This window comes from Ictidomys tridecemlineatus, chromosome 7 (genome assembly GCF_052094955.1).
Source record: "Ictidomys tridecemlineatus isolate mIctTri1 chromosome 7, mIctTri1.hap1, whole genome shotgun sequence".
In the NCBI taxonomy this organism is placed as follows: Eukaryota; Metazoa; Chordata; class Mammalia; order Rodentia; family Sciuridae; genus Ictidomys; species Ictidomys tridecemlineatus.
This window is the reverse complement of record NC_135483.1, coordinates 170872590-170888781: the sequence shown is the minus strand read 5'-3', so window position 1 is coordinate 170888781 and position 16192 is coordinate 170872590. Positions and strand designations below refer to the sequence as shown.

The 16192-nt window shown below is 40.5% G+C and overlaps 1 protein-coding gene across 3 annotated transcripts in view; it reads left to right on the top strand.

The window, feature by feature from the left end:
• Klf7 (KLF transcription factor 7) overlaps positions 1 to 16192 on the top strand; it is an 89954-nt gene that overhangs the window by 51125 nt on the left and 22637 nt on the right. The gene's annotated exons all lie outside the window — the stretch shown is intronic.

Below are 16192 nucleotides of genomic sequence, written 5' to 3'. Positions count from 1 at the left end.
TAGAGGTAAGAACACCCAAAGTGATCAAAAGGGGACTTTTTAATGTGCTGGAGTTAGACCCTATTTCTGTAGTGTGCCCATATTCAGCCATCAGCAGTAGGACCTGGTTAGCTTATATAACGGAGCACAAGCCACCTAAATTATTTAGGAATATCTGCAGTGAGAATAAACTTACCATTTCTGTTTTCCTTATCCTCTCCTTCACCATCTGCGCTTATGGGTATAGGTGAGTTGTGGACTGACTAAGAATTGGACCCCAAAAGCTTTGAGGGCATGGAAGATCAGGGTGCCCCATTAGTAGTTTCTCAGAGTCTAGGTCCAGCTTTGTCCTAAACCAGACTTCCTTGGAAGACCTCCTTCTTTTTGAACCCTACATCTTTTCCTTTCTTCCCTTCAAAATTTATCTGCATTCGGAGAAGGGTCTTTTTAAATTTTTGTTTGTAAAATAAAATGCATTTATAAGCTAAAGCTCTTTTATATTATAAGCCATCCATCTGGTTCATGAGACATATATGTAGGCTTCTTTTATTATTTCTACCTTCCGAATGTATCTTCTTTTCATTATCATAATTAACATTTAATCTGTGGAATTCAGTGAAGTGGTATATACTGTTTTCAGGCAAACAGTATTACAATTTTTTTTTTATTTGTTGGGAAGTTGTTTTACCTGTTTCGCTAGTCATCTAAAGACAATAAAAGCTATTAATCCTTTTGTTGTAGATGAGGAGGCAAAAGCCATCCTCAACTGAGAGGGAAAAAAAAAAAAAGCCCTTTTTCTCCATAGTAGAGAATTGCCTGAGTAGATGTGTTATGGTACCTTATACCTTCCTTTGCAGCCCCTGTTGTTTTCATATCAGGGATATTTTAAAAGAAGTCCTATAGGTTTTTCCAATATGGATGCCAGTATTAACTGAGAGAGGTTCTAGGAGTGATAGATGCTCTAAGAAATGTGGAATTATATATTCTGTGTGCTAATGAATGGGACCCAACAAAAAGGTTAACTCTGACCTGTATTCTTCTCTGTATAAGCAGAAAGAAGTGGTAGGAAACATGTTAGAGTGACTTCAGTATTCATGTTTTGAAGTTTTCTGTCCTCACGTTGTGTATTCATGTAATTTAATATCACCTCAGTGGAATTCACTGCTTGAGTGTAAACTTATAATATGGTGGTTTCACTCTCCTTACTTAATGGGATGTATAGCATCTTTCATTCTCACTCAACTTGAAGAAATGAAATAACAATTCCTCATATATTGAATTTTCAATTGGTCATGAGTCTATTGAAACTAGAATTGTTATTTTTTTATTTATAAACATTTTTGTTGGTTTACATGGACACAATACCTTTATTTATTTATTTATTTATTTATTTATTTATTTATTTATTTATTTATTTGTATGTGGTGCTGAGGATCAAACTCAGTGCCTCACATGTGTTAGGCAAACGCTCTACCACTGAGCTACAGCCCCAGCGCCAGTATTGGTATTTTTAAAAGAGCAACAAAAGATACATCTCCCATTTCAGATATAGGTAATAAGACATTTTATGTTCCGAGCTTTTAGGAGACAGTGTCAGAAAATCAATGTGAATAAATTCAACTATACAGTCTAGTAAACCTATTTGAAAATGTAGTGTACAGCAAGCAGAATGATGGTATTTATTATTAAATGTTTTTCTGTTTTATTCACATGTAAATATACTGACATGTAGAAAAGTTAACATAGGTTACGTTACCTCTGCTTAAATCTAAGCAGAAGGTGATTTGCTGGCTTTTTTTCCCCTCCCATTTCATTTTGTTGTTGTTTAGTATTTCAAGGCTTACAGCTAAACTGAATTTGAAACTAAATACTGTCATTACAGAAGATTTTTTTCTGAGTTCTTCCAATTTCTCCGGGGACAAAATAATAGTTGCTTGAAGCAGTGGAGAAACAGTAATTAGGGCAAATAGTAATACTGTGCATGATTGAGGAAAAAGGGGAGGGGGAGAAAAAAATGCAACAGACAGACTTGTACAGCTTGTTACTAGGAAACCACATCAGCATTAAATACAGTGTGCTAATTGGCTATCCTGTTTCTGCCTGGGTACCAGCCTGGGCCTGCTACACAGCTGTTTCTGCTCTTTCTGGTTGCTAGGTAACTGCATCATTTCCCCTCCTCCCACCCTCTTTGTATTCTGGAGGGTAATTGGCTACTTCTGCTCCTGGTGTTGCTGCTGGGTACCAGCCTGGGCCTGCTGCTCTGCTGTTTTCCGGAGGGATTTAATGGGGGGAGGGGAGAAAAAGGGAGAAGAAGATATGCTGGCAATTAATGGAGCATAAGTGCAAATTCTACACAATGTCTGGCACCTGCGTCCCCTCATCCTGCTTTCTCAACTAAATCCTTCAGCTAAGAAAACACATTAGACTCTTGAAGTCTTTCTTTTCTCTGTAGATACCTTGTGATTATAGTTTAAAAGAAACAAGATATTTGAAAACTTATTACATAAACAATGGATTTAGTCTTTTTAAGGAAAAAATTGGCATAATATTACACATCTATATTTGACATGGACACTAGTAGAATTTGCAGAAACATTGAAATTGCTAACTTGATAACAAAACAGCATCTTTAGTGTTTTAAAGGTATGCCTCTTGATCTCTTAAAGAGACTGAATTCTTTTGTAATAATTCTTCTTAATAGAATACAAAATAAAATGCACTAAAAGCATTATGGAATTTTATCAACTATTTTATTCATGATGAAGAAATACAGGGAGGCTTCTAGACCCTTCTGATTTTCGATTATTCTTCTGTGTGCACAGCACATGACCACATGTTTGTGGAAGACACATTGCAATTTTATCCCTCGTTTTGCACACTTATATTTCTTAGGGCAAAAGAAGAATATGGTGCAATATCAACTTGAAATCAATTTTGTGAGTGAGAAAAGTAAAAAAGGTCATTACTTTTCATATTGATGTGAACTTCTATTGAAGAAGTTTCCACTTCATCATTATTGAAATTCTTCCTGAAAGCGTGAGGAGGAAGATTCTTCAGAAGTGAAGTCATGCTCCAAGGAGATTTCACTTTAAATGGTTGAGAAAGTGTATGTCAGTTGGGGCCCCTTGAAGAAGCAACTTCATCCTCCTGGGAAGAAGCTGTTTTATTGAGAAAACTCAGAGCATGTTGTGTGACTATGCACAGAAATAGTTAGCAAAGGCGACTCTGATTTGACACTAATGGCTGACACTGGTTTCTCATACTAATGAGATCTACCATCCCCTTTGAAAAGTGAAGCAGACAGAGCCCTATTCTAAGCTACAAGCTCTTCCACTGTGAGATAAGATCAGACTCTATGGAATCATTTCTCCCTAACATATCCTTAAAATTGGAGGAAGGCCTTGGGGCAGGCTAGGCCAATAGAAGGAATAATGTAGCAGTCCATAGGTCTCAAGGAAACCAAGTACCCACTAGTAGTATTTAAAGAGCAAGAGAAAAATCTTATTATGAGAGGATAACTACCAAAGAGCTATGTATTATTTCTGCTGTCTCTACTAAGAAGACCTATTGTTTATCACTCATAAGTATTTGTATACTAAAGGATTTAGCCATTTGCTTTAGAGAAACCATCAAAAGTTAGAATATCGCTTTATCACTTGACATATTATGATATTGGAAAAGGGCTAGTTTTGATTGTCTGCGGGTTTAGTCTTTGTTGACAGAAGATTGCCAGATTAACACATTTTCGAGAGTTTTATGAATCATCACTACTTGACTTAAGCAGGATGTGGATCAAAAAGTCCAAAGAAATCCTGAGCATTTGTCTTGCCTAGATCCATTCTTCACCCCCTGGATGAATTAGATGTGACTGTGTATCCACATTATGGTTCTAGAAACATCGAGGAAACTCAAGGTGGAGGTCAGTTAGTCCTAGTGGTGAGGGAACATCAGTCCTTACTTCTGGGCGCCCTTTCTTCAAGCTCTCTGGAAGAACAGATCTTTTTCTTTGGATGTCTCCATGTTGAAAGCACTTGTGAGAGCACAAATATACAGGTGTGCTTTAGGGACAAGGAAAGAAGTTATTCCATGTATAGATGCTTCAACCCTTGGGTTCTCCTTAGTCCCAGAAGCATGCTTGCTAGTTCTCATGCCATACAAGGCTGCTACCTATCATATCAGGTAAATCACCTGATGGCTGTTTGCCTCCCACTCCCACCCCAGAGCTGCTGCTAACCCATAGTATACCTTTTTGGGGGGAATCAGTCAATGGGGGCCTTTATATGGGGGAGTGCTGCCCTGTGCTTGAGAAACAAAGCTGGGTTTTTCCTTCTTGTGCTTCACCTGAACACCTTTGCTCACAGTCTGGCGTGGCTGCCTGCTCATCAGAGGAGTGATCCACCCAGAGGGACCTTCTCTGACCTTTTAAGAATTTCTGAGGCTGATGAGGATACAGTAGGAAAATGAAAGCTGCACAATGGTTCAAGGAGGGTGTTGGGATCTCCTTTCAATGGCTGAAGAGGCATTCCCCATGAGAGAAGACCTTTTCCTCTGGCCCTTCACCCAAAATGTGAGATCATGAGTTGCTTAATGCAGTGGTTCTTAACCAGGGGAGATTTTGCCCCATGGGGGACATTTGGTAATGTTTGGAGACATTTCATTGGCACATAGTGGGGATAGGGGGCTGCTGCTGGCATGTAGTGAATGGAGGGCCAGATGCTGCTAAATACCCCACAGTACATAGGACAGCCCCACAATGGAAAATAATCTGGCTTCAAGTGTCAGAAGTGTGGCTCAACACGACCTTCTCTGTTCTCACCTTCTCTGAATTGCTCTGAACCACTTGAAAAAGATTTCCTTATTCTTTTATGACTACCATCCATGTCCTGCCTTTCATTTTATGCTCTTTAACTGCATTGACTAAATATAAAATAATATATAATTTGTTTTCTATTGAGACTTACAGAGATGCTGTTTTCTCCTTAGGATATAGAGAAAATTGCAGCCCCCCACCTAAGCATCTAGAAAGATGCTTAGCTTTCTAGATTTAACATTTGTGATGGCAGCCTTTCTTGAGTACCATCCCCTTCTCTTTTGCTGAAGGCTCCTGACCTGTAATAATTTGAGATTTTGCTGAGACAGGGGTTTGAATCACACGAGCTGCCAGCCTGGTATGTGGGAGAGAGGCAGTTTGCCAGGCAACAGGCCTAACAGACCTGGCCCTAAGAATCTTCATCGCCATGTGGTATAGTCCCACTATACCTCTTGTATGGCAGCCACATTGGTTTATAACACTTGTTTCCTTATTATCTAAAAGAATATTAACTGTTAGCACAGAAACAAGATAGACATGTTTTCAGATAGAAAATAGAAATTTTATTGGAAAAACTGTACATTGCATGTTATTTGCTACTTGAGTACATTTCCTGTTATTTGCTATTCTGGTTAGCACCAGCACCATAAGGAAAGTACTAGAAAAACTTTTGAGTTCCTGGAGAGAAAGGTGCTATTTCAGGTAAAAGTATTTCAAGGGCATTATCTAATGGACACATATTTATGGCCTGCATTTTGTTAGGAGATGTGAATTATGCATTGGCCCTTTTAGCTACATTCACATGCATAGAAAATAACATTGTCAGACGTGCCATCCCCAGATACAATGGACAATATGCTATTATAATTGTATGGCATTGTCCTTGCTGTTTGGAGATAATACTGCTGACATTATTCCTCTCAGACATGTGAATGCAGCTATAGGGAGTACGTGACATCTGTGGCTTTCACACAGATTAGCTTATCCCTTGCCACTTGGAGAGATTGCCATTAGTGAGCTGGCCTCATGGGGTCATGGTAAGTGCCATGTTTTGGATCACAATTGTTATCGGACCTTAGTTTTAGACCCTGTTGGGAATTTGTAATATTTATCTTGATGACCCGAAGATGCAATGGTTATTCAGTCAGTTCCCCAGAGCAGATGTGCTCAAGAAAGGGTAGGCTGAGACACTCCTACTCAAATTGGCTTTGGGAGTAAGAAGGCAGTTGAGTAAGAAGCCTGGGAATGGCTGCTTCCACTTTCTTGCATTACCCAACTAAGCAATAACATCACTTGCATTGATCTTTATAACTTGCCAAGTGCCATGATATTTCATCCTGACTTACCTATAGAGTAAGTATTCTCAGCATACCCATTTTACACATTAGGGAACTGAGGCTCAGAGAAAGATTGTTAAAGTTATCACTGATGAAATGTAGCAGAGCTTGTTGCACTTTGTGTTTTTCTTTATAGAATGGTTATTTCTTTGGTGGGGCCTAACAATACTGAATAAAAATGAATTTATTTGCATTATGGTTCAGGAAATAAATGGCTTAATATCTGCCATCCTGCTTAAAATTGGGCATATGGATCACTATCCTGTGAGGTGACATCTGACTTGTCCAATGTGACTACAGATTCAGGGTAGCTAAGAAAACAGAATGATGGTCTTGTATCATCTGTTTGTTTTGATTGAACCTGGGGATGATCTTCATTGGTTTTTCCCTATTTCAACTAGTTTTAAAGATGCAAACAAACACAGTAATTATTCTTGAAAGAGATCTGAGTGCTAGTCACCTGCATGTTGTAGAGAATATGTGGCAAGAAATAGTAAATAGAAGCTTTTCCCTGATTACTTGAAAGAATGCGCTTTAGCAGCCCTCTCTGATTACAAAACTGGGAAATCCAGTGAAGGTGGCTTAGAGAAGAAGCTGAAGGAAGCTAGGGATGGATGGACCTTGGCATGCAAGTTGCATGTTCCTCTGCTCATGCCAGAGGTCTACTAGGTTTGAACAAAATCATTTGAACAAATGATTTCTGTGCCTTTATTTTTGTCTGTATGGCAAATATGGACTTAGGGATCTTTCTGTTTGATTCTTTTTTTTTTTTTTGTGCCCACTTTGTAGAGGATAGTTGTGAGGATAGTTTGGATGGTGAGTTAAATGTCTTAAGGATCCTTGGTAAATCCATGGATTATAAATCCACTAATGGGCAAAGATCCCAAACTCAAGTTATGATTCTCCTGGCATGTGCAGTGGTCTCTCCTCTGTATTCAAGAAAGCATACAGCACAGAAGAATAGCTGCTTTCCAACATTCTGCCAAAAGGATCCACAGGAACATCAGAAGGTTGGGCACTTGCATTGTCTTCCAGAGATCTGAAGAAAGAAAAGATATTAACACCAAAAGACAAATTCCTGGAAGGTAGAAGGAACAGTATACATTACCACTGAGGGCACAACTCTTCTGAGCATTGTCTGTCTGTAGATTTTTCTTTGTGTCATCCTGTGTTCCTGTATGTCTTTGTATTTTTGAATTCCCTCCCCTTTTTATTTTATTCTACCAAGGAAATAGTAAGTCATTATAATTGGCAGGGCCCCTCCATCTTCATTTGATATTGGCTCTTGTGCTTTCTAACCCACCTGTGTACCTCCCCCTCCCACTGTCAGATCTTGAAGTTTTTCTGTGGTTTTCCTTAATGTCTTCTGCAGAGAGAATGTTTAATGAGCAAAGCCAGGGACTGGACAGAATCCTTTTCAACCCGGGGAAACTTTGCATGCATTCTTCTCACTATTGTCACTGTATAAGACCGAAGGACCATAGGTACAAAGCTTATGGGATCAATTACCACAAGTTCTCTGTTAAACATTTTTTTTTTAAAATCTGTTGTGAGAAGAATAAAGCAATAATTAAAATTAACAGAACAGCTTTTGCTCTATTGAGGCGTTAAATCTTTGTGTAAACATAATCACATTGTGCAAACATAGGTCTTTTCAGTTGGGTGATTTAGACAGCAAAACCACTGAAGTTCTGAGGTCTCTGGGTCAAGGGCCCGTTTTGACACGGTTTGAAAGGTCACCTGCTCATTTGTCTGTGTTCTGCTGCAGAGAGCCGTGAGCCTGTATGGTTCCCTGCCCGCTGCCGCAGCAAGCACAAAGAAGAGCCGGCTGGCATTTGGCAGATAGCGCTCTGTGACAAGCGGGAAGGAAACTGCACACGAAGCGAGACTGCTACACACGGGGCCGTGGGGAGTGCTTGGGAACCCATGGGGCCCAGGCAATGAGGCAGCTTGAATGTGGAGAAAACAGCAGTTATAAAATATAAATGTGTTTATTATTACACTGGGCCCATGCTATATAATTTTACACATGCTCATATTTGTGATTTACGGCTGCAGGTCCATATGGAGGAGAAGCTTGCTAATTTACCCAAATTGATAGGGAGGCCTCTGAAGATGATCGGATTGGAAGGAGCCGTAGCTGGGGGAAGGAAAAAAAAAAAGGTCTCTAAAAGCAACCCAAAAAAGGTGGGGGCAGGGACTGCTATGTCAGAGGCAGCCTTTGTTCATTTATTTTGATAAGCAGAGCTTCGCTTTAATTATTCATGATAATGCTTGCCCTGGAAGGAGCCAGCCTCCAATGTCAGAGCAACTGCATTCTGGTCTTTGGTTTTCTGTGTAGTTAACACTAAAATAGCCCACCTTGCTCTTCTTGAGATTTGTCATGTTTCCACCTGGGAGAGGTGAGAAAAGCTGGAGTTTCATTTATACCCACCACCCTCTCTGCATTGACTCTCTGTATTGACTGGGTTTGAGGGGAGGAAAAATGTCCATCTATAATAGCCCTGGTTCTGAAATGTTCTCTACAGACCTGGTAGGCCAGTGGTCCTCTACCTGTCATTTCACCAAATTCTTACAATGTAGACAAGGTTTTCCCACCTTAAGGATGAGAAAATGGAAGGCTAGAGGGGGCCAGAGATACCCAGCTAGTGAGTAGTTGAGCTGCCTATTGAGTCTGCCTGACTCCAAAGCCTTGTCTCCTGCAGTGCTGTGCCAGAATTCCCAGGGGAAGAAACCAAGAAGGGGGCCTTGGAGCAAAGACCCCCCCACCCTCCCCTCACCCCAGTCAGTCCCATTAGCTATGCTTTCAGCTTATTTTCTGGTCTAGCATCAATTACCGTCATCATTTCCAGCGGCATTTCAAAGTGTTTCTTTTCTTGGCAGAATCTTGAGGTACTTGCTCTGGGAGCTCTTCGGGAGGAAAGCACTTTGGAACAGCATGCACTAATTCCAAGGTCCCCAGAGCATCTATGATTCATGCCCCTTGCAGGGAAACTTCATGCAAACAGGCTGCTGTGACCCCAGGATGCTTGATGAACCATAAATACTGAATGGCCTGTCCACTCTGCTCAGAGCAGAGCCTGGGAGGCATTCCTGATGCACACCCTTCCAATCAATGGCCATATCTTGTGGACACTGCTTTCTAAATGTTTTGTATTTGTCCACTTTCCTCCATCTCTGCTGCTGTACGTAATAAAATCCATGCTCCAGCCACTGTCTCCTCTCTTAGATGGTTGTAGAACTTCCCAGAGAGTCTGCCAACCCATCCACTCCTTGCTCTGTCTTGCCCATACTCCATTTTAAAGCCAGAGTGATGTTTTCAATTCTGATCATGTTATGCCTTGACTTAAAAACTCCCAGTGACTGCCATTGTTTGTCGGGTGAAGTCCAAACTCTTAAGTGTGGCCTGTAAGAGTACTTTTGGATAGAAAGTTAATGTGAGACACATACATAATTGTAAATTTTCTAGAAGCCACAATTAAAAAGCAATTAATTGTGCAAATTAATTAATTAGAATACTATATTTCATTTAATTCAGTATATCCAAATATTAGCATTTCAACGTGCAATCAACATAAACAATTATTACTGAGCTATTTCACATTCTTTCCTTTTCCGTTTTGCAGACTGTGAAATAGTGTCTGTTTTACACTTACAGCACGTCTGCCTTCTGAGTGCCCACGTTTCAAGCACTCAGGAGCCACCTGGCTAACAGACTGCAGCCTGTGAGTCGCTCTAAGTCGGCAGGGTCTTGCTCCTGCTTCTTCTCTTGCTCCCTGTAGGGAACACACTCTGATCCTCCTCTTTTCCCGGATGTAGGAAAGGATGCGGCAGAGGTAGGAGAGAACCTCGTCCCTGCTAAGGAGTTGGAGGAAGTAGCCCAGTGTGGAGCTGTCTTCCTTCTGCCTTCTGCAGGGGTCACCAGCATCAGAGACCTGGTGAAAAAAGAAGCCCTGCCTTTGCGCTCAGCCTTGGGGGTCTCCATTTTTGGTGTACCTTGAACTGAGTCAAACCACATAGATGATTTTTGAGAAAGGACTGAAGTGGGGAAATGCTGGTGGAGTTGATATGCAGTTTCTCTGAGAAAAATTGACTCCCTCCCCACATGAAGGTTCTGTGGCAAGTAGACCAAGCCTTAAAGAGGGCTGCTAGTCTCAGGAGGTTACATTCCTTTGTTCATTCATTTTTTAAAAGTTAGAACAGCTATTCTTTGGGTGCATCTAAGGAGTTCTGAAATTCTTTCCCATTGAAACATTTGTTTTACCAGAACATATTTCCAAAGGGAATGTAAACATTTATTCTATTTTAATTGTTGGCATTTAAATAAGAGGCAGTGAGGTAGTGGTTAAGCACATGACCTCTGAAGGTGAGACTGCCTAGATTTAAGTCTTGACCATGACGCTTGTAAGCTAAATGAGCTTGGTGGTTGGCTTAATTTCCCTGATCCTCATTTTCCTCATCTGGGAAACAGAGGCGGCTAAAGAATATGTTCCAGAGGGCTATTGATAGGATTCAAGGACAAAATACATATAAAGCCCTTAGTGTTTGTAGGGCCCAGCATATACTAAGTGCTCAATAAACATGAGCCTACAGCACATTTCCCCAGGATTTGTAAAATACTATCATCTATTGAAAAGTGGTGGAATGGGGCCACAAGTCAGGATGATCATTCGAGGTATTTTCTCTGTAGGGATACATTTGCTGCCAAGCTTACTTATGTATAACACATCACACCTTTCCTCCCACTCCTAGTTTTCTGCTAGCTGTGTGTGTATGTGAGGAGGAAAAATATCGACATCCCATCAGGGTTTGATCCTGCCATCTATACATCCAATAGAAAAAGCCAAATACATTTTAGTGGATGAGATATATGGTGTGGTGTGATATGTCCCATATTTTAATTGTGCTGCAACTTTGGGCTGTTTTTCTTCGCACACTGATGAGTTTGTGCTGCTTGGTTCAAACTCATTGGTTTTCTGATCAGCAGTATGTTACCTGTTGAGGAACTGGAGTGGGCATCTTATCATTAGTGAAATGCCAGTCTCAGGAGGTGGTAAGCTCTTTACACCTTCACACTGGTCTCTAACCATCTTTACTAAAAACAGGTGACTCCAGGCACCTGTGTAGCTGGGTACTGAGTGTTGATATGAGCCATGTTGCATGAAGAAGGATTTGTGTGTGGAATAGTTTAATAATCACCCTATCTATCTAGTGCCTCCTGATACATTAAGCGCTTGTACAGAAATTATCTCTTAACACTTTACAATAGACCTGTGAGGCTGGTGCCAAAGACAGGATTATTAGCTCCATTTTATAAAGGAGGGAGGCAAGATTCAGAGTGTATAACTCTCCTAAGGACACAGAGTGATTATAAGAGCTGCAGCTAGAACCCAAGCCTCCTGGTTGAGAATATGTGTGTGTGTGTGTGTGTGTGTGTGTGTGTGTGTGTGTGTGTGTTTTCCACTAAACCTTACTTGCATACAAGATACTATTTCTAGAAGCTCTGGCAACCTTTCTGCAGAAAATAACTAAGATTGAGCTGTGAAATAATTTTTAAACCATAGGTATGGGCCATTTGGACATGTATCTTTTTCACTTGTTTCTCTTACCCTTTGAATGAATTAATTAGATCATAAATGAAGTTTTTGTGTCAGAGACCTAAGCTAACAAAGCTTAAATTTTTCTCTTGCCTATGGAGCCCAGGCTCTTAGATAGCTCTGCTCTGCAAAACTGTTGGAAGCTCATTCTTACTCTTCACCCAGTTTTCTCCATCCCTAGGATTTCCATTTCTAAGGAATGATCATGTTAGTGGGGTTGGAGATGCTGGCCACCAGGCTTGCTTTCTAGGGACTTAGTTCTCATGCAGTTATTTTGAAAGTGGGAAGGGCCAGGTACGTCCCAACCTTTACAAGTAGCTTGAAATTGCACTTGCCACTTCTATTCACATCTCATCATCCAGAGCTTAGTCAGATATCAATAAGCAACTGCAAAGAAACCAAGACAGACTTTATTCCAGGTGGCCATGAGCTCAAGTAAAAAATAAGGGTACTCTTATTGTAGAAAAGAGAATAAATATAGGCAACAATGGCAGTTGCTGCTATGCTTCTGGTCTTGAGAATAATTTCTTTTTAGCCTACAATGCAGACATCTTAATATGAAAATGCTTGAGTTCTGAAATTCTAAATGTGTGACCTGGTGAAAATCCTAGTATATTAGTTTATGGCACATTGCAAAGTCAAAAAAAAAAAAAAAAACTTGCATGAAAACTAGGTTCCATTGGAATAGCAGAAACCCAGAATGGAAACTTAAGGTACATTTTACACTTTGTGAGAATATTGCCTTATCAGAATAATACGAAGTGACTGGGAAATTACTGACTGAGAGCAAGCATGTAGGATCCAGTGAGCCACATCTTTTTATGCCTTGCATCTTTTTCACCTCCAAAGTGAAAAGTTATATTGCAGTGACATTTTCCTCCCAGATGCTTTCATTCTCCAGTAGAAGAATGAAGAGAAAGCATCTTGTAGCTGTGGGTTTAGCACAGACAAAAATTAAGGCTCTTTGAGGTTAGGGGTATATAGTCTGACAGATTGTGAGGGGGTGTTTCTACATATGTGGGTGTCAATATGTTTGTGCTGAATTGTTTGCAGATTTGGGGGGGGAGGGGAGGCTGTATGTGTGTTCATGTAGACTCCAAAGACTTTAGTCTTCAAGGGTTCTTCCTAATGACTCCTACTAGGGAGCAGCAGACGCAGGATGTAGGAAGATCTTGTAGGCACAGTGCTGGAAGGAAGTTTAGGAAGATGCACTAGTAGTATGTGCATGTGCTTGTTCAGCTGGGTTAATGGAGGGTCTTTGACAGGTCTTTAGCATTTTAAGTCTGGGGAGCACTTAAAATGATGGATAAGGCCTAGCTTTTGCCCTGGAAGGGACCATTGGTTTGTAAACAAATTACTCAGTATTGTGAGTCTCCTCCAGATTAAGTTATGAGCAGAGGAAAGGAAAGCCCACCTCTGCCAGACTCACTCCCAGAAGATGTGCTTTTGAAAGTACTAGGACTGTGCATTGTGCCAGCTATAAGCACAAAGATGGGGACTCCCAGCTTGGAAGGTTGAATCAGGAGGATCACAAGTTCAAAGCCAGTCTCAGCAAAAGCAAGGCACTAAGCAATTCAGTGAGACCCTATCTCTAAATCAAACACAAAATAGCACTGGAGATGTGGCTCAGGGGTTGAGTGCCCCTGAGTTCAATCCCTGGTACCCTTGTCCCCCCTAAAAAAATAAAAAAACAGGGACTCTGGCCTCAAGAAAATCAGTGTCTTGAGGGGAGAGTGTTGTCATCAAGGTTCCTCAGGATCTGAGTGTTACCACCTCTCAGTTCATTCTTGAGGTTGCACCTCATATACTTATTCTTCACCTGCATGGTGGTAAACTCCAATGTCACTGTTCCCTGGGCCTTGACACCTGCCTGTCCTTCTCCCTGAGATGTATAACTGCCCTTGTCCCTGGCAATTTTTCATTGAGGCTGATCTCCTCTGGGGCAGTTACCTTAATGGTTCTACAGAACTGTAGGGGTTCTCTTTTCCATGTGTGTACCCACACACCCACGTTTATCGAACTCACCAGGCCCTGTTGTGTTGGTTTGCATGCCTGGTGCTTTTCCACCTGGAATCTCTTTAATGCAGTGACTCCTTTTTACTTTAATCTCTAGCAATGTCATTGATAGGTGCATATTAGAACCCATTAATGCTGGCGAAATCTGATGTGTCACACTGAAGAGACTGTATTTTCCCTGTGAGTGAATTGGACCAGAAATTTAAGTCTTTGACTTGAGTGGTTTACCATGCACAGAGATGAGGTGTTCCGGAGATGATGCATGTTAGGATTTTTGTATCTGGAAAGCAAGGTGAACAAAGCTTTTTGTACTGATGGATTTTGATCCACGGCTGATCTATTAGTTAACACATGTCCTACCAAATGTTGTGCCCGAACCTGAACTGGACTGGCTCCTCTACAAAGAGGCAATCAGGGAGTGTCTAACCGAGTGCCTGGACACATATTAGACACTTACTTAGACAGGATCTACTGAGAAGGAAAAAAAAATACTTTGGGAGAGGGTGACGTGTGGCAGACTGACACCTTATAAGTAGAAGATTCCCCTGTAAGTGGGAAAGGTGGGGGAGGGACATTTAGTGATGCAGAGGACCAGCAGGCTTATGTAAGGTGCGATGGGTGATGAGCATAGAAAAATAGGTGCCTTGGTTTCATGGATATCTTTTCTTCGGAACATGGGCAGTGGTACATAAAGAGCATCTCTCTTAGTTTATCATTTGTCACAATAGGAAACTACAGTTTTCTTTTGGATTACTCTTTTCTTGAACCTCATACTTGGGTATCATTTGAGTTGCTTTAGCCAATGGGAAAATTCAATTTCTAAAAAAAAAAAAATTTGATCATCTTGGAAGAGAATTATGTGGATTATTGATGTTTTAAGCCTTCACTGATTTGATATTTGCTTTTAAAAATCTCGAGGGAACTGGATCTATATCTGTTCAACTCAAATGGTAGCTAGTCAAGGGGAGGGCCCTGCGCTCCATTATCTGTATGTAAATGGTTCCGTTTGGTTTCCTTAAAAATTGATAAAAGTTACCTTTTTTATTATGGCAGATTATCTTATGAAATATTGATATTTTTAGGCTACTTCTCCACCATCTGCATTCCTATAATCAGGGAATAGCAATCAGTGTTATTATGAGCTTATCAAAACAAATTCAGGATGCTGAAACCAATCATCTTGTTTCCAAAAGCAGATCTTAGGTGACTTTTGGATTATTTTATCCTATAGGATTTTTTAAATACTCTTGGTCCATTTATTTTCATATATATCATGTATGTAGGAGAAAGTTAACTTTCTAATAGTAAGGATTTTATTATTTAATTTTAGCAAAAAGGAAAATACTGGGCATATTCAGGACAATAAACTAGACACCATCAACTAAGGTGCCAATTGGTGACCCCAAGGGTCTCTGATATGTTGAGTCTTGTTTTTGTCTTCCCCTCCCACACCTGTACTGGCCCTCCACGTCTCCATTTTCCATGAGTCTCAGACACCTGATCATCTCACACTACCCTTAGCTCCCCAAAGATCTCTGCGGGAAGCCTACCCTCCTTCAAAGCTATGTTTATTGCTGCTATTCTTTTTCTTACTACCCTCCTCCAATGCAAAACTAATGAATGCCTTGCTCTATTTATTTGGAGTTGAGTATGTGAGTTGCCAACCTCTGGAACTGAATGGATTTTAGGGGAAGGTTCCTATTCTAAGCTGATTTAATTCTAAAGGTTGTCTGTCTGCTTTAGGGGTCTCCTCACTTTTAATTGGCTCAGTGATGCCCTTCATATTAACCATGTGGTTTGGAGCTAAAGTAATTTTTTTTTCTTCTTCATTCTTGAAAAAAATTTTAAATGAGGCTCAGGAGACTAAGACAGGAGATCAGAGTTCAAAACCAGCCTCAGCAAAAGTGAGGTGCTAAGCAACTCAATGAGACCCTGTCTCTAAATAAAATACAAAATAGGGCTGGGGATGTGGCTCAGTGGTCAAGTACCCCTGAGTTCAATCTCCAGTATCCCATCCCCCCCAAAAAATTAAAAAGTGATTCAAAACTTAACAGTTTAGTTATCATTATAGTAAAAGTCTGCTCTGTATGTCTTCTTTGCATTATGACTATCTTTACATTTGAAAGCAAAAACTAAAGATTGACCAAAGGTGAGCTTAAAAAGATGAATGGATAAAAAAAATTGTGATATATATATACACAATGGAATAAAGAAGCCATAAAGAAGAATGACCTTATGACATTGCTAGTAAATGGATGGATCTGGGGACTGTCATGCTAAGTCTAAGTGAAATAAGCCAATCCCCCCCCCTCCAAAAGGTCAAATGTTTTCTTTTATATGTGAAAGTTAACCAAGAATGGGAGGAATAGACATTCAGTGGAGTAAACAAAGAGAAATGAGGGGAAGGCAGGAAGGATGGGAATAGGAAAGACAGTGGAATGAATCTGACACAA